The sequence below is a fragment of the Camelus ferus genome, chromosome 16 (assembly GCF_009834535.1).
Source record: "Camelus ferus isolate YT-003-E chromosome 16, BCGSAC_Cfer_1.0, whole genome shotgun sequence".
NCBI lineage: Eukaryota > Metazoa > Chordata > Mammalia > Artiodactyla > Camelidae > Camelus > Camelus ferus.
Window position 1 is genome coordinate 2,936,963 of NC_045711.1, and position 17,188 is coordinate 2,954,150.

The following is a 17,188-nucleotide window of genomic DNA, read 5'->3' on the forward strand; positions in this document are numbered from 1 at the left end:
TGTCGCTCTCCACAGGATGGCTCACAACATGGCAGCCAGCTTCCTCTGAGCTAGTGATCCAGCAGAGTAAGGCAGAAGCCACAGTGCCCTTTATGACCCAGCCTCAGAAGCCACACTCTGTTGGTCACTAAGACACCCTGATTCACTTTGGGAAGGGAAGTACAGTGTGAAAACCAGCAGGCAGGCGTCACTGGCAGTCATCTTGGAGGCTGGCTACCACAGACAATGAAATCGAAACAATAATTTGTGGAGGTTAAAAAGAGATCCTTGAGTTGTTCAAAAACAGGTAAAACTTATTGTGTTAAAAATCAGGAGAATCTTTGCCTTTGGCGGAGATGGGAACTGGGAAGGACCCCAAGGGGGCTGTTGGGAGCTGATAATGTTTATTTCTTGATCAGGTTGCTAGTCACACAAACATGTTTACTTGGTAAAATATCGTTGAAGAGGATGTATTGACTTTTCTGTAAGTTACATGATGCTTCAGTAAAATATTTTGAAGGGGATTCTCATGTTCAAAAAGGTTTAGAGTGATTCATGTGTTCAAATTTCATTCCGTAGGAGAGGAAATGCTAGGACTCCGAGAGGGCAGTGGACACACTCGAGGCTCCTTGGTGTGTCAGGGGTGGGGTCTTGGGCTGGCATTTGAGTCTCCTAGGTCCTGGAAGACCATTTGCAGGCACTGGGGGTGCAGAAGCAGCAGCCATCAGAGGGCAGGGGACTCCGTTTCCTTGTTTCCCCTTGCCAGCCCCCTCAGCCATCCTCCAGAACTGAGGGAGACTGTGCCTGAGCTGTGCTGGGGTCCCTGACATGTGTTCAACTCACACAGCCCCTCCCAGCTTGCCCGCCCTGGGGCTGACCGGGGTGCACGCTGCCCGCACCCCGCCAGCCTGGGGTTCAGAGAGAGGGTGAGTCTCAGGTCCTGAGGTGGGGAGGGGGCAAGTGTTGGGGGGTGGGGCTCTTTCCCTGTACAAACCTCCGTTAGAACACGCCTCTCACTCAGGACACAAAGTCCTTTGGCTGGACTTCAAGGCCTTTCAGGGCTGGGACCCAACCTTATTCAGCTCTGTGTCTCTTGTATCCACCTGTTCATCCACCCATCCATCCATCTAGCAAATGTTTCCCGAGCACCTGTTACAGGCACTGGAGCTACGACAGCTAACAGAATCCCTGTCCTCAGGGAACGAACAGTCTAGTAAGGAAGACACAACGGGTAAGATACAATCTTGCATGGGGGAGGGGGGCGGGCATCCAAGTGTGAGTGTGTGTGCAACTGTGTCAGGGATGACTTTACTGAGAAGATGATATTTGAGCAAAGGCTTGAGGGAGGTGAGCGAGTGAGCCCAAGGTTATCTGCAGGAAGAGTATTCCAGGCTGAGGGAACAGCACATGCAAAGGCTCAGAGGCAAGGGCATGCCTGGCATGCCAAGGACTAGCAAGGAGGCCAGCGAGGCCTGAGCAGGTTGAGCAGGAAGAGACAGATCATGTAATGTAATGGAGATGAGGCTCAGGCCCCCATCAGACCTGGCTTTGATCCTCGGTCCTGCTGCCCCCTAACTGGGTGAGCCAAGGGCTCTTGTCTTGGCTGTGCAGTCAGACACCACCTGCTTCCTAGGGCCTTTAGAGGCTTAAACTCAACCCCATCTTTAGTGACAAGTCCATGAAGTTTGAACAAGACAGATGGTCCCGTTCCACCCACCTCCACTGGAATATAAGCTCTGTGAAGGCCAGAGATTTTGTCTGTTTCATTCACCACTAAATCCTCAGACCAAGAATAGTGCCCTCAACAAGGGCCCTTGCAGACCTTACAACTAAACAAACAGTGACAACACACTGTGATGATATATATCTTGAAGAGTGCAGTCAGCTGAGGGAGGGAAACCTAAGATGCACCCAGAGACGGCAGGGAGGGCTTCCTGGAGGAAGTTACAGCTGAGACCTGCTGCGAGGAGGAGTTAACCAATGGGTGTTCCAGGCAGAGGGAAGAGCATGCACGAAAGCTCAGAGGCTGGAGGGAGCAAATGAGTTTGAAGACTAGAATAGAGCACCAGGGCGGATAAAGGGACAGTGTGGTATGGGGTTGGGGGCAAGAGGGACTGGAGAGGGGGATGGCTAGGAATTAGGTAACCAGACTACTACGTCCAAGAGCAATGGGAGTCCCTGGTAGCCATGATGGGCATAACACTGTACTTGGCACATAAAAGTGACATGTAAGAGGAGAGGGAGGGGAGAAGAAGAAAGGAAGGGAATAAAATCAGAGCCAACTGCAGCCTAGCCTCATGCCAGTTTTCAACAGCAGCTGTGATCGGAGCTCCTCCATAACCCTGCGGCTCAGCGGGCCTCCTGGTGTATCCAGCCCCGTGACCCCTTTGCCAGGCCAACAGACCCTAACGTCCCCCAGGACGGAGGCTGTCCCGCTCCCTCCCTCTCTCTGCGCTCCTGGCCGGGGAGGGCGGGGTGGGGCAGACAGGCCCCAGGGTCCCAGCGTGGACACAATGTTCTGGTTCAGTGGAAGGACCTTAAACCCCGAGACAAGGACACAGCAGTAAAGGATGATGCAGCCGAACCCCCCGGTTCCGCGGTGAGCAGACCCCAGGTGTGTGATCGGGAGCAGTTAAATTTCATCATTACCCTTTCTCCGATGGTGTTTTTTATAGTCTTTTTTACTACTGGCACTAAAGGTTCTGGACTTCTCCTGGAGGAGTGGAGGACATCACTCGTAGGGCTGACTGCTCTTTGTGATATAAAAAAATGACAAGTCCCGGCTTAATCTTTCTGATAACTGTGTTCCGCGCCCCCATCCATCTCCACCAAGGGGTTTGGGCGAAGCTGGAAGACAAGAGCATCCCAACATTTAAGAATGAAAAATTAAGTGCCCTTTTCCAGCACAGCGTGGAGCTCCCTGGCTTGGTGCTGTTCTGGGGGCGAGGTGGGGGGGGCAGGTTAGCTGAGGGGGTGGCGAGTGGGAGGTGAGTGAGAACAACCAAGGTCCTGGGGCAGGAGAGGCGGACAGTGGGTCCCACACAGTCATGGGAGTGTCAGCGTGAGCTGTGTCCTTGGACGTGTGGGTGAGTCTTGCGCCCATCTGGGTGGCCCCTTACTTGTGCTGAGTCTCTGTCCAGGAGGGTCTGTGGCTACGTTCCTGTGGGAGTGTCTGCGTGACTCACGTGGGAGAGCGGAAGCAGCCCTGCGCTGCAGATCGATCCGATTCCCAGCTCTGCCTTAATGCCCTTTGGCAAGTCCTCCCCTCTCTCTGGGCCTCAGTTTCCTCATCTGTAAAATTGGTGACTTGGGACCACCTGAAGCCAAAGTCTTCACACTGAGCACTCACTCACTGGATGATCCTGGGCACATCTCATTGCTTCTCTCTGCCTCCCTTTCCCCATTCGTCCTGTGAAGGCCCTAGAGCTGGGGGCCGGTTAGACTCCAGGAGGCCCAGGTTCCAGTCCAGCACTCCAGCCCTGGCCCAGGTCTTTCTGCTTGTGCCTAGGAGAGCAGCCCCCTGTTTCCACACCCCCAGAAAGGGCCAGGTGTGGGGCAGTCTCTGGGAACAGGGCACAGGGGGAAAGGCCAGGCTTTGGACCCGGCCTGCAGTTCCAGATTTATTTAGCAGTGGTGTCTGTGATCTGCCTCAGTTGCCTTACCTGCGAAATGGACACAAAGGAGACAGTGGACGTCTCCCACTGGACCCAATGAGCTCTACCTCATACACAGTAAGAGCTGCTGGCTGCTGTACGTGCCCCTCTCACAAGGATGCCCCACCCACACGGACCCCTCAACAGAACTTGCCTGTCGGCCACAGCCTAGCCCACCTCCTTCTGTGGAAGGACGACAAAGGAGACAAATGGCCTTCTTGCAAAGATGCGACAGAGGGAGGAGAGGGGAGGCTGGGCTGGGGGACTTTGGCTGCCAGAGGACTGGTTTGTCACAGAAGGGGCCAAACGTTTGTCGTTAGTAAGAGTGAGAGGAAAAAAAAATCCCCATGAGAAGCTCCCTCCTGGGCCCTGGCAGATGCAGCCCCGCACAATCCTGTTATCACCAGCAGTGCGGTTTGGAGAACAAGATGACAGGCTGATAGGCCCCGGTTATCTGGGGTGGCAGCGTTTATCTGGGAAGTTTCCGCAGGCCAGGGTCCCCATTGGTGTGTGTGTGTTATCTGGGCCCTGAGCTGCTGGGGACTAGGGGCCCCCTCCCCCACTGGGCAGGATGGCAAGGGAGGGGCCTTTGAGGACCTCTTGTATGGCTGGGAAGATGTGTGGCTAAGAATGGCTGGGGCCCTGGGGCATCTGGGGCCGGAGTGAACATTTCCCAGAGTCTTGGTGCCACCCCCATGACAGTGGGTGTCACTGCTGGAGCTCTTGCCAGGCATAGACGGTGATCTCATTTACCCTGGATGCAGGAGCATCCGTCCCCTTTTATAGACACTGAGGCCTGGACAGTTCACGTCACTTGCCTAAAGGTGCCTGGCCAAAAAAATGGCAGAACTCTGGTCAGCCTGATTCCAAAAGCACTGCCCTCCAGAACAAACCCTGTGACTGGGGGCAGAGAGGACCTCTGCCCCTCATAAAGGAGTGACACAACATTCCCAGAGGTGGTTTGGGTCCATTAATCCTGTGGATCCCATGCCGGCCTAGGGGATAGAAAGCTTGAGCTCTATCTTTGTTCCCATTTTACAGGTGAGGAAACAGAAGCCCAGAGAGATACAGCCTTGTGGCCAAAGTTGCCCACATTAGGACATGGCTGGGACTTTGAACCCAGTCCTCGGCTCCAAGTTGGCCAGCAGCCCTGCCCCTCTCCATCCCCAAGGCCCTAACAAGGAGGACTTTCCCTCCTCTCTGACCCGCTGGGGCGATTACCATCTGCACCACTCATGTGGCCCTTAATCATTTACTGCCCTTGCAGACAGCCTAGGTCAAAGGCAGTAAAGTTCTGACCTAGACCAGACCTTGCATTGCTGCCATTTGTGCACGTGGCCCACCTCCCCTGCTGACTGGAAGGGCCTGGAGGACAAGAACCAGGTGGCGGTATATTTCTGTGTTTTGCCTGCACTGCTGACCTGCTGAGGATGTTTTGAAAGCAAATGCTCAAACTTGGACCTGATGCTTAGAACACGGGGCAAGGAGGAACCATGGCGGGTAGGGACAGCAGGAGGGGCTGGCACCTCAAACTCTCTAGGACCAAAGTTGAACCAGGTTCTGCTCCACTCCCATCAGCCAACCCTGCTCATGCCCTGCTGTCCCATATTTGGTGACTGGGACCACAGCCATAACCAGAACAGGCAGATGCCTGACTCTCCCTCTTGGCACCTCCTACGCCCTCACCCCACCAACCAGTCCTGCTAGGTCCCATCAATTCTGCATCTTACACATTTCTTTTAGAACGGGCTGCCAGGGCTGCTATCTTGGTCTCCTGCAATAGCCTCCCACCTGGCCTTCCTGCCTCCAGTCTGCTCTCCAGTTGCCATCAGAACACTCTTCAAATGCAAACTGAAACTCATCCCTCCTCTGCGTAAATCCTCCAGGGCCTCCAAGGCTTTCAAAATGAAGTTCAAATGTCTTAACTGCCTGAGATCTGGCTTTGGCGCACCATTCCTGGCCACACTGAACTCTGGGTTCCCCGGAATGCATCCCCTCACCCTACCTTGGGCCTTTGCACACACCCATCTCTGTCAGGAATACTCCTCCCTGCCCTGGTTTGTTTCATGGCAAGTGCCTCCTTATCCTCCAGGTCTCAGTTTGATGTCATTTCCTCCAGGAAGCCTCCCCTGATTCCTACCAGTTAGGGACCGATTTGTCCACGTAAGCTTTTGCACACACCTATGATAGCCCTTACAGCGTGGGCTGGGAATTGCCTGCGAACTTGCCTGCTTTCTGTCTCTTCCATTAGACTCTGAGCTCCAGGAAGCCAAGGTCTGTGCTCTGTTTACAGAGTCTGGTTCTCCGCAAATACTCGTGAAGAAACAAGTGCTCCACAACATCCCCTCTCTTCCAGATTCCTTTACCTCTCAAAGGGACTTGAGCAGAGAGCTATAGGGCATAGGGAACAGAGGTCATGGAAACCACCCCAGGCTTTTTTAAAACTTTGTTATTCGCCTTTTAATGTTTGTGATATTTTTGACATAAAAACTCTTTCACTTAAAAAAGGAAGTACCAAAGAATATGTAAACAACACACAAACACTGTTTGAATGATAATAATAATAAAACAATAACCTTGTACTCACATCCCAGTTTAAGAAGAGTCTATTTCCAAACCTTTCAAAGCTTGTGGAGTTCCCATCATATCACATTTCCCCTTCTCTCCAGAGGTAACCAATTTTTAAATTTTTGTTTGTATTTTCTTTATAGTTTTATCACAGACAGACAGTTCCTAAACAACACAGATTTAATTTTGTACATTTTTGAACTAGAATCATGCTTTATGAATTCTTTTGTGACATCCTTTTCTATTTTTTAAACTAAACACTATCTATTGAGAATCACCCGTGTGGATGCATCCTCCTTAATGCACATATGGTACTCTACCACGTGCCATTTCACAACTTAGGTATTCATTCTTCTGTTACCAGTTTTTTGCTATTACAACCTGGGTTGTTCTTAATGATTTCCTTCCCCATTCATTCTTGGGACCTGTCTCCAGAGATGGAGAGTAGGGGATGAGTTCCGATCACGGCTGCCTCTACAGAACCCCTAAAGTCACCCACAAGTCAGGGTGTGGTTGCCTGAGTCCCAGTAGCCTCCTGGAGGAGACCTGGGGCACTGGGGCTGGCTGAGCACTCCCCAGGGTCCCCTTCCTCCCCTCATCCCCTCCAGCATCCAGCCTCACAAGCCAAGCTGCGGGGCCGAACTGCCCTCCCTGGTGGCTGCCCAAATCCAGGCCCCCCTCCTCCTCTCCAACCGCCCAGCCTGGCTGAGGGCGTGGGACCGTGCATCCTGGTATGTGTATCCAGCTGTTGCTTGCCACAGCTGGCTGCGTTGGGATCTGCAGAGCTGGGGAGGGCAGGCTCTGCCCTCCTGCTCCTCCCACTCCATTTAATGCCCGAGACTGGATGCGGGTGAGGAGAACCTGGGAATATTCCTGACTAGGGACAAGACATATTTGTTCACTCCTAGGCTCAGACCTGATGGTGTCCCCTCCCCCCTTTCTTCTTGCATTCCTGAGCCCTGGCTGCCTTCACTCAGGACTGTGAGGAGTGGTACCATATTCCTACCTGTGGCCTCCGTCTTCTCTTCTGTACAATGGGGTGCAGGCTGCTTCGGGAAGGCCCTCATCTCATGGGGAAGGGCCTCGAAAGGCCAGAGAACAGGAGTGGAGCCCTGCTTGGAGAGTGTGCCTGATGGGGTAGGGGAGCAGTCAGAGGCAGGGAGGCTGCAGGGAGGAGGTTGTAGGAAGAGTCTAGAAGGGAAGGAAACACAGGGCTTCTGGTCCAGGGCTGCCGTGTGGAAGATCCACCCCCCAGGGCCGGGCTAGGGTGGGGCTTTCCATGGTACTACAAAGGGCAGCATCCTTGATGAGCCACAAGGGGCCAGGGCCTCAGAGTTGGGGCTGGGGATGCTGTCCTGCAGCCCGTCCACACTGGCAGGCCGGCCCCCCCACAGCCACTCATCTTTCTGGCCAACAAGCATTTACTGCCTGCCTGCCACGTACCGGGGAAGGGGCCAGCCTCTGCCCCGGCCATCAGAGTCCAGTATGATAACAACAGAAACCGCCACCTGGAAGGAGGAATTGAATGGCCCGGATGTGCGGGCTGCCTGTGTGCTGTGTCCTATTTCCTGCACTTTGCAGATATTCACTCATCTTTAACCCTCACGACGCTCCTCTCAGGTAGGTACTCTTGTCATCAGTCCCATTTTACAGGTAAGGAAAGCGAGGGGAAGTTACTTGCCCAAGATGCACAGCTGAATTTCCAGGAAAACAGCTGGCATTCAAACTTGGCCATCTGGCCCAAGAACCCTCTTCCAACCCCTGTGCAATCCTGCCTCTTCCCCGAGAAGTTTGGGGAAAGACCCCTCAGGGCTGCTGTCTCTTCAAATACCTTCTCCACATTCTGCAGGCAGGGAAGCAGAGCTCGGAGCAGTTAGGCGACTTGCCCACCAGAATGAGATCTCAGGTTCATCTGAATTTAAGGCCACGTGTAAATGCTATGCTGCCGTCTATAACCTGGGGCACACCCTAGCTTTCATGACCTGAGGGTCAGGGCAAAAAATTTCCTCAGCAGGGGCAAGTTTTCTTTGGACCAAGTTTCCTGAGCCAACTGAACCAGGGTTACTAGAAACACATAGAACATAATATGTGCATGGGTCCATGTGCACATATAAGCGTGTGTGGGCACCGCGTTGTACCGGCGTCGGCCAGTCAGCAATCACCAGCCTCGTTTAAGCAGTGAACAGGATTGGATGTAGGGCACTGGGCCACAGTGGCTGAAAATGCTGTCAGACCGTCACTTACCTGGTCATAAGATCTCAGGCGAGTGTCTTCACCTCTCTGGCCCTCAGTTTCATCATCTGAAAAATGGAGAAAATAGCCCTTACTTGACAGGGCACAAAGTAAGGGTCCAATACTATTTTATTTAATCCTCTCGACAACCTTCTTCTGTCACTGGCCCATTTACAGATGGCAAATGAGACACAGAGAGGTTAAGTCACTTGCCCCAAGGTCACACAGCTGGAAAGCGGTAGAATCAGGATTGGAACTCAGACTGTCTGACCCCTGAGTCCATAGTCTCAGACTCTGCCCTGGTGGGAAGTAACAACAACAATAACACAGGCCTGGAAGGCTTACTGGGCTCCAGGCTTCAGGCTAACCATTTCACCTGCGTTATCAGATAAATCATCTATGCAATGTTTTCTTTTCCAGATGAGGAACAGACTCAGAAGGGAAGGGGCTCGCTCTGGGACTCCCAGCTCCCAGCTCACATGCTTCTGGCCACTACATAGGGAGATCTTGTAGCCCAGCACTGTCTGTCGTCAGGAGGGGGCTGCCCCCACCCTGCCCTCAGGCATCCTATGCTGGGGACAGACACAAGTCCATCTGTCCCAAGACCTAGGTGCCCAGATCCTGCAGCCTGGCCTAATCCCCCTTGCCCATCCCACATCCCAGCCTTTGCTGGTGCCATCTGGCGGGTGGCAAGGTGCCCACCCCTAGGGTATGGGTGCCGGGGGCTGAGAGGGGAACAGCTGGGAGGCTGGGCTGACCCCACGAGCAGCAGCCCATCCCTGGGGCTCTGTCTGGGGAGCACAGCAGGGTCACTGCACCTCTCAACCCCTAGGAGACAAGAAGGTCTTCTCCTACCCTGCCAGCCATGCCAGCTAGCCTCAGAACACCAGGAACCAGCTTGTACTTTTTGCCGTCGGGAATTCCCATCTCTGGGACCTCACCCCTGCCCTACAGTTCCCTCCACTGAAAGAACATGGGGTGCAAGGGCTTCCCAAATGCCCTAACCAGAGTACTGAGCTCACTGGATTGCCATGAGCTGCTGAGTAGCAGCAGCTCACACATCTGGGCTCTTACCATGTGCCAGGCTCTGTTCTGATCCCTTTACAACCATTCACTCATCTAATCTTCACACAATTCTGGAAGGTAGTTGCAACTCTTACCCCATTTCACAGATGGGGAAACTGAGCTACAAAGTAGCGAAGTAACTTGCCCAAGGTCTCACTGCTAATAAATGGCAGTGCTGGGACTAGAACCCAAGCGGTCCATGTTCTTAACGTTGCTTTTGTGCCTCTTACAAGCCAGGCAGTGTTCTGGGGGTTTTGTATGGGTTCGTCCATTTAATCCTCAAAATGCTGTTATGATCATTCCCATTTTACAGACGAGGAAACTGGGGGGCACCGAGAGGTACTGTAGCTTGCCTCAGTCACATAGCTAAGAAGAGGAAGTGGCGGGGTTTGAACCCAGGCAGTCTGGCTGGTCACAAGGATCCTGAGGGCTGTGGGCGAAAGGGCTCAGTAAAGTGTTCTAAGAATAGCTGGAGATGGGCTTGTTACTGCCTTCTCCAATCCCAGCAGCCTCCTTCCGCCTCCCCTCTCCCCATCTCCCCTTCTCCCCACCGTCCCATCCTCAGTGGTCACAGCCAGAAAGGCAAGGCGCAGGGAGGAGAGAGCAGCTGTGAGCCGGGCGGGCAGGCGGGCGCGGGCAGAGCCAGCACATGCTCAAGACGTCTCTTCTGTGGCCAATTAAACAAATTGCAGCAAAACAGCATTTTATTAGTATTTGCCCATAGCAGTCTGGGGCTGCAATAAATTTCCTCCCGGCTGCAGCGCTGGAGAGGCAGGTGGAGGGGGGTGTGTGTATGGAGGAGAGATCGGTGCCGTCGATGGGGGGCGCGGGGAGCAGGGTGTGGGAGAGAGAGCTGGCATGTTAAGCAGGGGATGGTGGAGGAGAAACATCAGGAACGGCCCTGGGGGCTCTTGGGTATCAGAGTGGCTGTCTTCCCAAACAACCGCTCCGCTTCATCATAAACACAGTGAGTTATGAGGCGGTGTTGCGCGCCGCACGCCAGCAGCGGTGCCAGTGGAGCCGCCTGCCCGGGTGGGTGCGGGGATGGGGGTGGGGGCAGAAGCCCGGGGCCTGGCTGTGGGTCCCACCCAACTGCATGGCTCCTGCCCTGGGTCCAGCCCTCTCCATGGGATACCTGAGTTGCTGAAATGGTCTCCTCACTGCTCCCTCTTCCTCCAAGTTCTATTCACTCATTCATTCACTTGAGAAGCATTTATTAAATGCCTGCTGTTTGCCAGGTCCTGGAGTGAACTGTCTGTAAAACATGTCATTCTTCTGTTTAAAACATCTTTATTGCTTCCCTGCTGCCTTCAGCATTAATCGCAAGCTTCTGATTGTCGTGTTTTAATATGCTTCATAAGCAGGCTTCTGTCTCCCACGTTAGCCTCTTCTGTGGCCATCCTCTCCGCCCCTCTAACACTAATGAGAAGAGCAGCTAACACTTATCGAATGTGAAGTGGTGGTGTGATGGATACAGTGCTTTACCTGTGTTAGTTCCTGGCGTCCCCATCACAACCCCCAGTCAGCATGGGCTAAGTTATGCCGTGGTGACAAACAGCTCCCAAGTCTCCGTGACTTAAACAACAAAGGTTGGCTGGTGAAGTGTGTGTCCAATGTGCATTATCAGGGACTCCGTTCACCAGAGAGACTTAGAGACCCAGACCAACCGCACAGTCACGTCTCAGGCATCTCTGGGCGCTGCACTGGGCCAGGAAGGAAAACAGCTCTGGAGGTCCTCCCACTGACCGTGAAACACCCAGGCCCAGAAATGACACTTCTGCTCACAACTCATGGGCCTGGCCTAGTCACAGGACCCCACCTAACCACAGCAGGGCCAGAAAATCACTCCTACCTGTGCCTGGAAGGGGAGATACCAAAAGTGTTTGGTAAGTTGCATTAATCACTACCACAACCATTATTAGCCTCTATTAACAGATGAGGACATGGAGGCACAGAGAGGGTAAGCAAACTGCCCAAAGTGACACAGCCAGAAAGTGGAGCTGGACTTCAAACACAGGCGTTGGGCTCCACCCCTGCACAGCAGCCTCAGTTTCCTTACTTCTGCATGCCTTGCTCATGCTTTGCCTCCGCCAAGAAATGCCCTCCCACCACTTCTCAGCCTGGTAAACTCCTACTCAACCATCAAGACCCTGCAGGATACCCCCTCTTCTCTCTGGTTCCAGGCAGAGGGAACTGTTCCTATCTCTGAACCTGCACAGCACTCGTAGATGCCACCACAGTGACGCTGATGGCACCGTCTTGAGCAGTTTCAGTGCCCTGCTGAGGTCCCAGAGGGACAGGACACACTTTCTTGTCTTGCCACGCTTGCTGGCATTGAACTGGCCTGGGGCTGCCTGGCAGGGGTTGGGGATAGTAGGCAAGGAGGCCTAGCTGGCACATGGAGGGAAAGCTCACCCCCCTTCCCCTTCTGGAAGTTCCCGGACTTAGGCCCTCTCTTTAATGAGATCCCAGACTAATGAGACACGAAACTGGAGGAAGAGAGACACGGTGGAGCTCCGGAGGCTGGCCTGGGGTGGGAGAAGCAGGCCCCGCCCGAAACCTTCCTGAGAGCACCGAACCGTCAGCAGCTCCCAGGACCTGCGCGTAGCCCTACCTCCTGGCTGTGGGCCCAGCTGTCGGGCTGTTCCAGCTGAGTACCCTCAGCCACAAAGGTGTTTTTTTTTTTTTTTAACCTAAATTACATTCCCTCCTCTCCCCACCTATCTCCCAGCCTAGACAGGCTAACCCAGATCAAACCAGTCCTTTCCCCACAACCCCTCAAGCACTGCTGGGTTTCAGGAGCCAGGTGCCAAGGGACCCCCTGCCCAGCCCTCCTCCTACAGGGTAGAAGGTGAACAAAGGGAGTGGGAGGTGGGTTGGGGAGGTCCAGGCCAGGCCCCCGTCACACTCACTGTCAACCCCAGCCCCTGGCCACACTGCTCTCCCACCCACTGGAAAGAGCCAGCCCCTTGGTGCCTCCCTCTCTGCCTTCTCCACCTCCGGCCAGCATCCCTTTTCCTCCAGGAAAATGTCCTTATCTTTTTAACAGCCAGGAGGCTGCATTTCCTCATTTGAGAGCCCTCCCTTTCCACTGCCGAGGCCGCTTCCCGCTGCGCCCCTGGGCTGGCACACAGTAGGGATTCAGTGAGTATTTGCTGAGTGCACAAATGAATGAAAAATATTCCATTCAAGAGAGACAGCGTATCACTTTCCACGCCCTGGTGGAGAAACCGAGCCTGAGAACCCCCATCTTCATCTCGTTAAAAGGATCATTATTTTTGGAAAAGAAACTGAAAAAATAAATACGCTTGTATATGTATACCTGAATTGCTTTGCTGTACACCTGAAACTAACATTGTAAATCAACTGCACTTCAATCAAAAATAAGAATAAAAAAATGAAAAAAAGGGTAATTATTTTGCTGATATCGAGTCGTTTCACCCCACATCTTAATATATGAACCCCTAATGGTATCTAAATCCTGCTGGCCCCCCCAAGAGAAAGGCAACTATGGCTCTCCTGCTCTCAGCAGGGTTATACCAAAGCCTGAGAAAATATGCCCTCAGTTGGTCAGCCAACATTTACTGAGCACCTAGTATGCGCAGGGCGTGGTTTTCTTGAATGGGTGTTCCATCCTGGAGTGCGTGCGTGGGGCTTGGGGCCTGGGACCCTCAAACAGCAAGGCAAGGAGGCCAGGGTCAAGACCTTGGATGACTTGGGCTGGGGCCAAGGTGATGCGCCAGGGCCACTGGGCCGGAGAGCAGGGCTGGAAGCTTCATCCTGGTCTGGCTGAGCCACAGGGAGTAAGGGGACCCCAGGAATGGTTTGAGTCAGTGGGAAAACAGCCCCACCCTCTAGTGAATCAAGTCTAGCACATTAAGGGTGGGCTTCAGCATTAACAAATGGCCTACGGGTGGCGTGGGGTGGAGGTGTCAGCTGAGCAAGGCTGGGGGAGATGCCGTGACTGGGTGGAGGGAGGAGGGGATGTATACACCTGTATGATCAGACGTGCTGCCCCCTACGTTAACAAAGCACTTCCACCTTCCTAAGGATGTGTCGCCCACAGCTCAGTGAGATATTTCCACTTCACAGATGAGAATCCTGAGGCTCAGAGAGGTGGAGTCATTTGCCAGAGATCACACTAGTGATGAGATGAATCTTAACCCAAGTCCTCCGATGACAGTGCTTTTTAATAGGATGCCAACTTGTCTGAGAGTTCTGGGTCATAAAGAAGATAAAGAAACAGCTCAAGACAGCTTCCAAGTCCCCTTCCCCTAAACAGCAGGAGAGCAGGGAGAAAACAAGGGCCCCCATCAATTCGGTGGTCCTGCTGCAGAACCTGCGGCTCCCAGGCTCCCACACTGATGCACAGCCCTGAAGGGGAATGGCGCTTTGGGGCCTCCGAGATGCTCTCTTGGGCTTGCTTCTTGTGAGCCTTAAAAATGTACAATCCCGAGAGGGGCGCGGCTGGTAAGGCTGTCTGACTTGAAGAAGCTGAAACTCAGAGAGGTGGAGCAACTGGCCCAAGGTCACACAGCAGGTAAAGGTCTGAGCTGGCACTAGAACTGAGTGTGTGACTCGGAGGCCCTTGCTTTCTCGGTCCTCTTCGTGTCCCCACCCATCTTCCCACCTCCCTTCCCATCTCTCCTCCAAGGGCTGAGCTGGCAGTTTCTGGGCATCAGACTCTGCCACTCTCCTCTCAAGATAGCTGGGCCTTTATGGAGAATTCCCAACCCCTTCCCCGGAGAGAAACACCAGGCGTCTGGGCCAGGCCCCAAGTGGCAAGGCTCCGGCTAGGGGTTTGGGCCAGAAGTGGCAGGTTTTCCAAAGACCCAGCTGGGTGAGTCCTCTCACTGGGGCCCCCAGTCTCCCCTCCCTCCTGGTTTGAATCCCCAGTGGGATCTTGGGCCCATTAGCGGACACCTCCCCCCGCCGGGGTGCTCCACGTGGAGGAGGCAACACCGCGGGTGCTGGGTGAGGGTGACTGACAGCAGCGGTGCACGATGAAGATAACTGCTCCTGACAGATGAAGACGCAGCCCAGGCAAAAGCTACATCCTATTTGGCTTTTAATTTGGAGGCCCCGAGAGTGAATCCTGAAGCTCCCGCTCCTGTCCTCACGTGCAAAGTGGATCTGACTTTCAGGAAATGACCTGAAGTGAAACCACATTACTTATCAGCATGTCGTTGGGATGCACCGCCTTCACGCTCCCGCCCTCCATCCCTGAAGGCAGCAGGGCTTCTGCTTGGGTCCCCTCACACACACCTCTATCTTATCGAGGGGCAGCGAGCGTGGCCTGGGGCCCTGGGAAACTCAGGGGTGCGTGGGTGGACAGCAGCTTTCAGCTCTAAGCTTGGAACTGGGAAATCACCACCAGTAATTTCATAGAAATCAAGAACCTACAAATGACAGCCCATTAGCTAAATCCAGCTTGCCCAACCCCATTTTAATAGGGCCAGGAGCTGAGAATGACTTTTAAAAGGTTGAAAGAATTAAAAGAAATTCTGCAACATGTGACAATCATATGAAAATCAAATTTCAGCATCCACAAATAAAGTGTTGTTGGAACACAGCCATGGCTGCGCAACTATGTGTTGTTCGTGGCTGCTTCTGAGCCATTACAGCAGAGCAGTCATGACAGAGACAGTATGGCCCGCATAGCTTAAAACATTTACTCTCTGGCCCTTTACAGAAAAAGTTTGCTGACTTTCGACCGAAATTCTAATTTCCCCCAGTTGAAAGCTTTTAAAAGTCAATTGGTGGTGGTGGTGGTGACGGTAGGAACAGAGGAGGAGTCATCCTGAAGCCTCCCCCACCTTTGGCAAGATCAGGGCACATCTGCTAACTCTTCCCACACCCCGACATCTCAGGTCAACACCCAGGTGTCACCGTGTCGGGCACTAACTCCAATCAGCCCCGGGCACAGGGAGGGGAGATAGACGATCAAGTCCTGCTTCCGTGCTCCCGCCTTCACGTGCAGGATTAAGCCCCAGGGGACAATGGTGAGTGCCCCTTGCCCCTCCATTCAGGGTGTTCACAGTCTGGGGTGGGAGGTCTAGACAGACAAGTAAACAGAAAACCACCGTGTGGTAGGTGTGACTTGTGAAGATACGCCCCAGGGGGCGGAGGAGGGGGTGTACCTAACCCAGCCTGGGGTCTTATGGAAGCTTCCTGGACAAGTAGCGCTTAACCCTGGCTGCACCTGAGAAATCACCACGAGGCCTTTGAAAACCGTGCTGGACCTGAGCCCCTCCAAGACTCAGGTTCCATCCGTCTCACGGGGTCCTGGTCATGGCTAAGTTTTTAAAGTCTCCCAGGTGATCTGAACGTTCAACCAGGGCTGTGAGCCCTGAACTGGGGTGAGTAGGAATTGGCTGGGTGAATCGGGCAGAAGGTGGTCCAGATGGGGCAGGGGACGGACAGGGACAGAGGCAGGGATGCCCTCCACGCATGCATGAGCTGCCCCGGCCCGCAGGCCACTGGGTCCTTCCCCACAGCACGTCTCCCCACCCACCTCAGGTCCTCAGGCAGCCCTTCTCCTGGGCGGAAGTACTCCCCCCATCCCGATAACCCCCTTATCTCTTCAGGAAAAGTGCTGATTCGATCAGACTCATTCACAAACGGAGCCAATTCCCTGAGCTCAGGGAAAAGAATGTCCCTCGGTGTTAAGATAAGGGAGGAAATGATAATCTACACATCATTAGGTCAAATGCCCCCCAGACCCCCCCTTCCCTCACGCCCCAAACATGCTGTGATTTAATCCCAGGGCGGAGATCTCTCAGGCCCAGGTGAGAAGGCGTTTTTGAGCCTCCCCTTCACCCTGGCCCCTGTGGAATTCCTTCAGGAAGGAGGCCTGAAGGAGAGGGAGGTGCCCTGGGGGGCGGGGTGCTAGTCTGGGCCTCCCCTCTCTGGCCAGTCCAGCCGCTGGTCCCCCCAACCCCCACCCCCGGCCTGGTTCCCTGGCCCTATCTTTGATCTCTCAGGTAATGGCCTGGCCTGTGCTCGGCGGAGGCAGGGAATAGAGTTAGCACCCACGCTCTGGGAGCCCTGACAGCCCGTTTAACAAGGTGTCCAACATCCCATTTCCTCTGCACTTCCTCTCGCCTTAATCCTTTTATGCGAAACTCACTCAGGAGCAAGCCCTGTGAAATTGAGGCCCCTCGGTACACACGGCCTGGCCGCTCCCTGCTCCTCCCCGGGCACGGCCCCCTCCCATCCCAGGCGCCTGGGAAAGGCATGGGCGGGCAAGGGGAGGGGGCCTGGGTACCCCAGAGGGTCACTCCCCCAACTCTGGAGTGTGGGCACCTCTGAGATGGCACAGAGTCGCTGTCCCAGAGCTGGGGCTTCTGGAGCTGCTGCCCAGTCCAGCGTCGGCTCCTGCTCCCTCCTCCCCTGTCCTGGGTTGGGGGCCCTCAGGCCTGGAGTCAGAACTGGAAGAAGGAAGCTCTTGGGGGCTCCAAGGAAACCCCTGACCCCATGCCCTATCCCTTCCAAGAAAAACAAATCATTAACATTTTAGCATTAACACCCTAGGGCAGGAAATGACAGTCCTCCAGGCCAGCAGCCAGGGCACAGATAAAAGCCGGGTTGTCCTGGATGAGGGTGGTGGGGGACAGAAAATGTTAATGCTCCCAGAGGGGCAAGTGGGAAAAGGCAGCGGCTCAGGCCTCCACCTTCTCTGGCTCAACTTC

General features: G+C 54.1%; 1 long non-coding RNA gene across 1 annotated transcript in view; it reads right to left on the bottom strand.

Moving 5' to 3' along the window:
- LOC116669259 overlaps window positions 1-17,188 on the bottom strand; it is a 118,308-nt gene that overhangs the window by 36,675 nt on the left and 64,445 nt on the right. The window contains exon 2 of the long non-coding RNA XR_004326595.1: window positions 8,445-8,500. This is a non-coding gene — a long non-coding RNA (uncharacterized LOC116669259). The remainder of the gene's footprint in view (window positions 1-8,444; window positions 8,501-17,188) is intronic.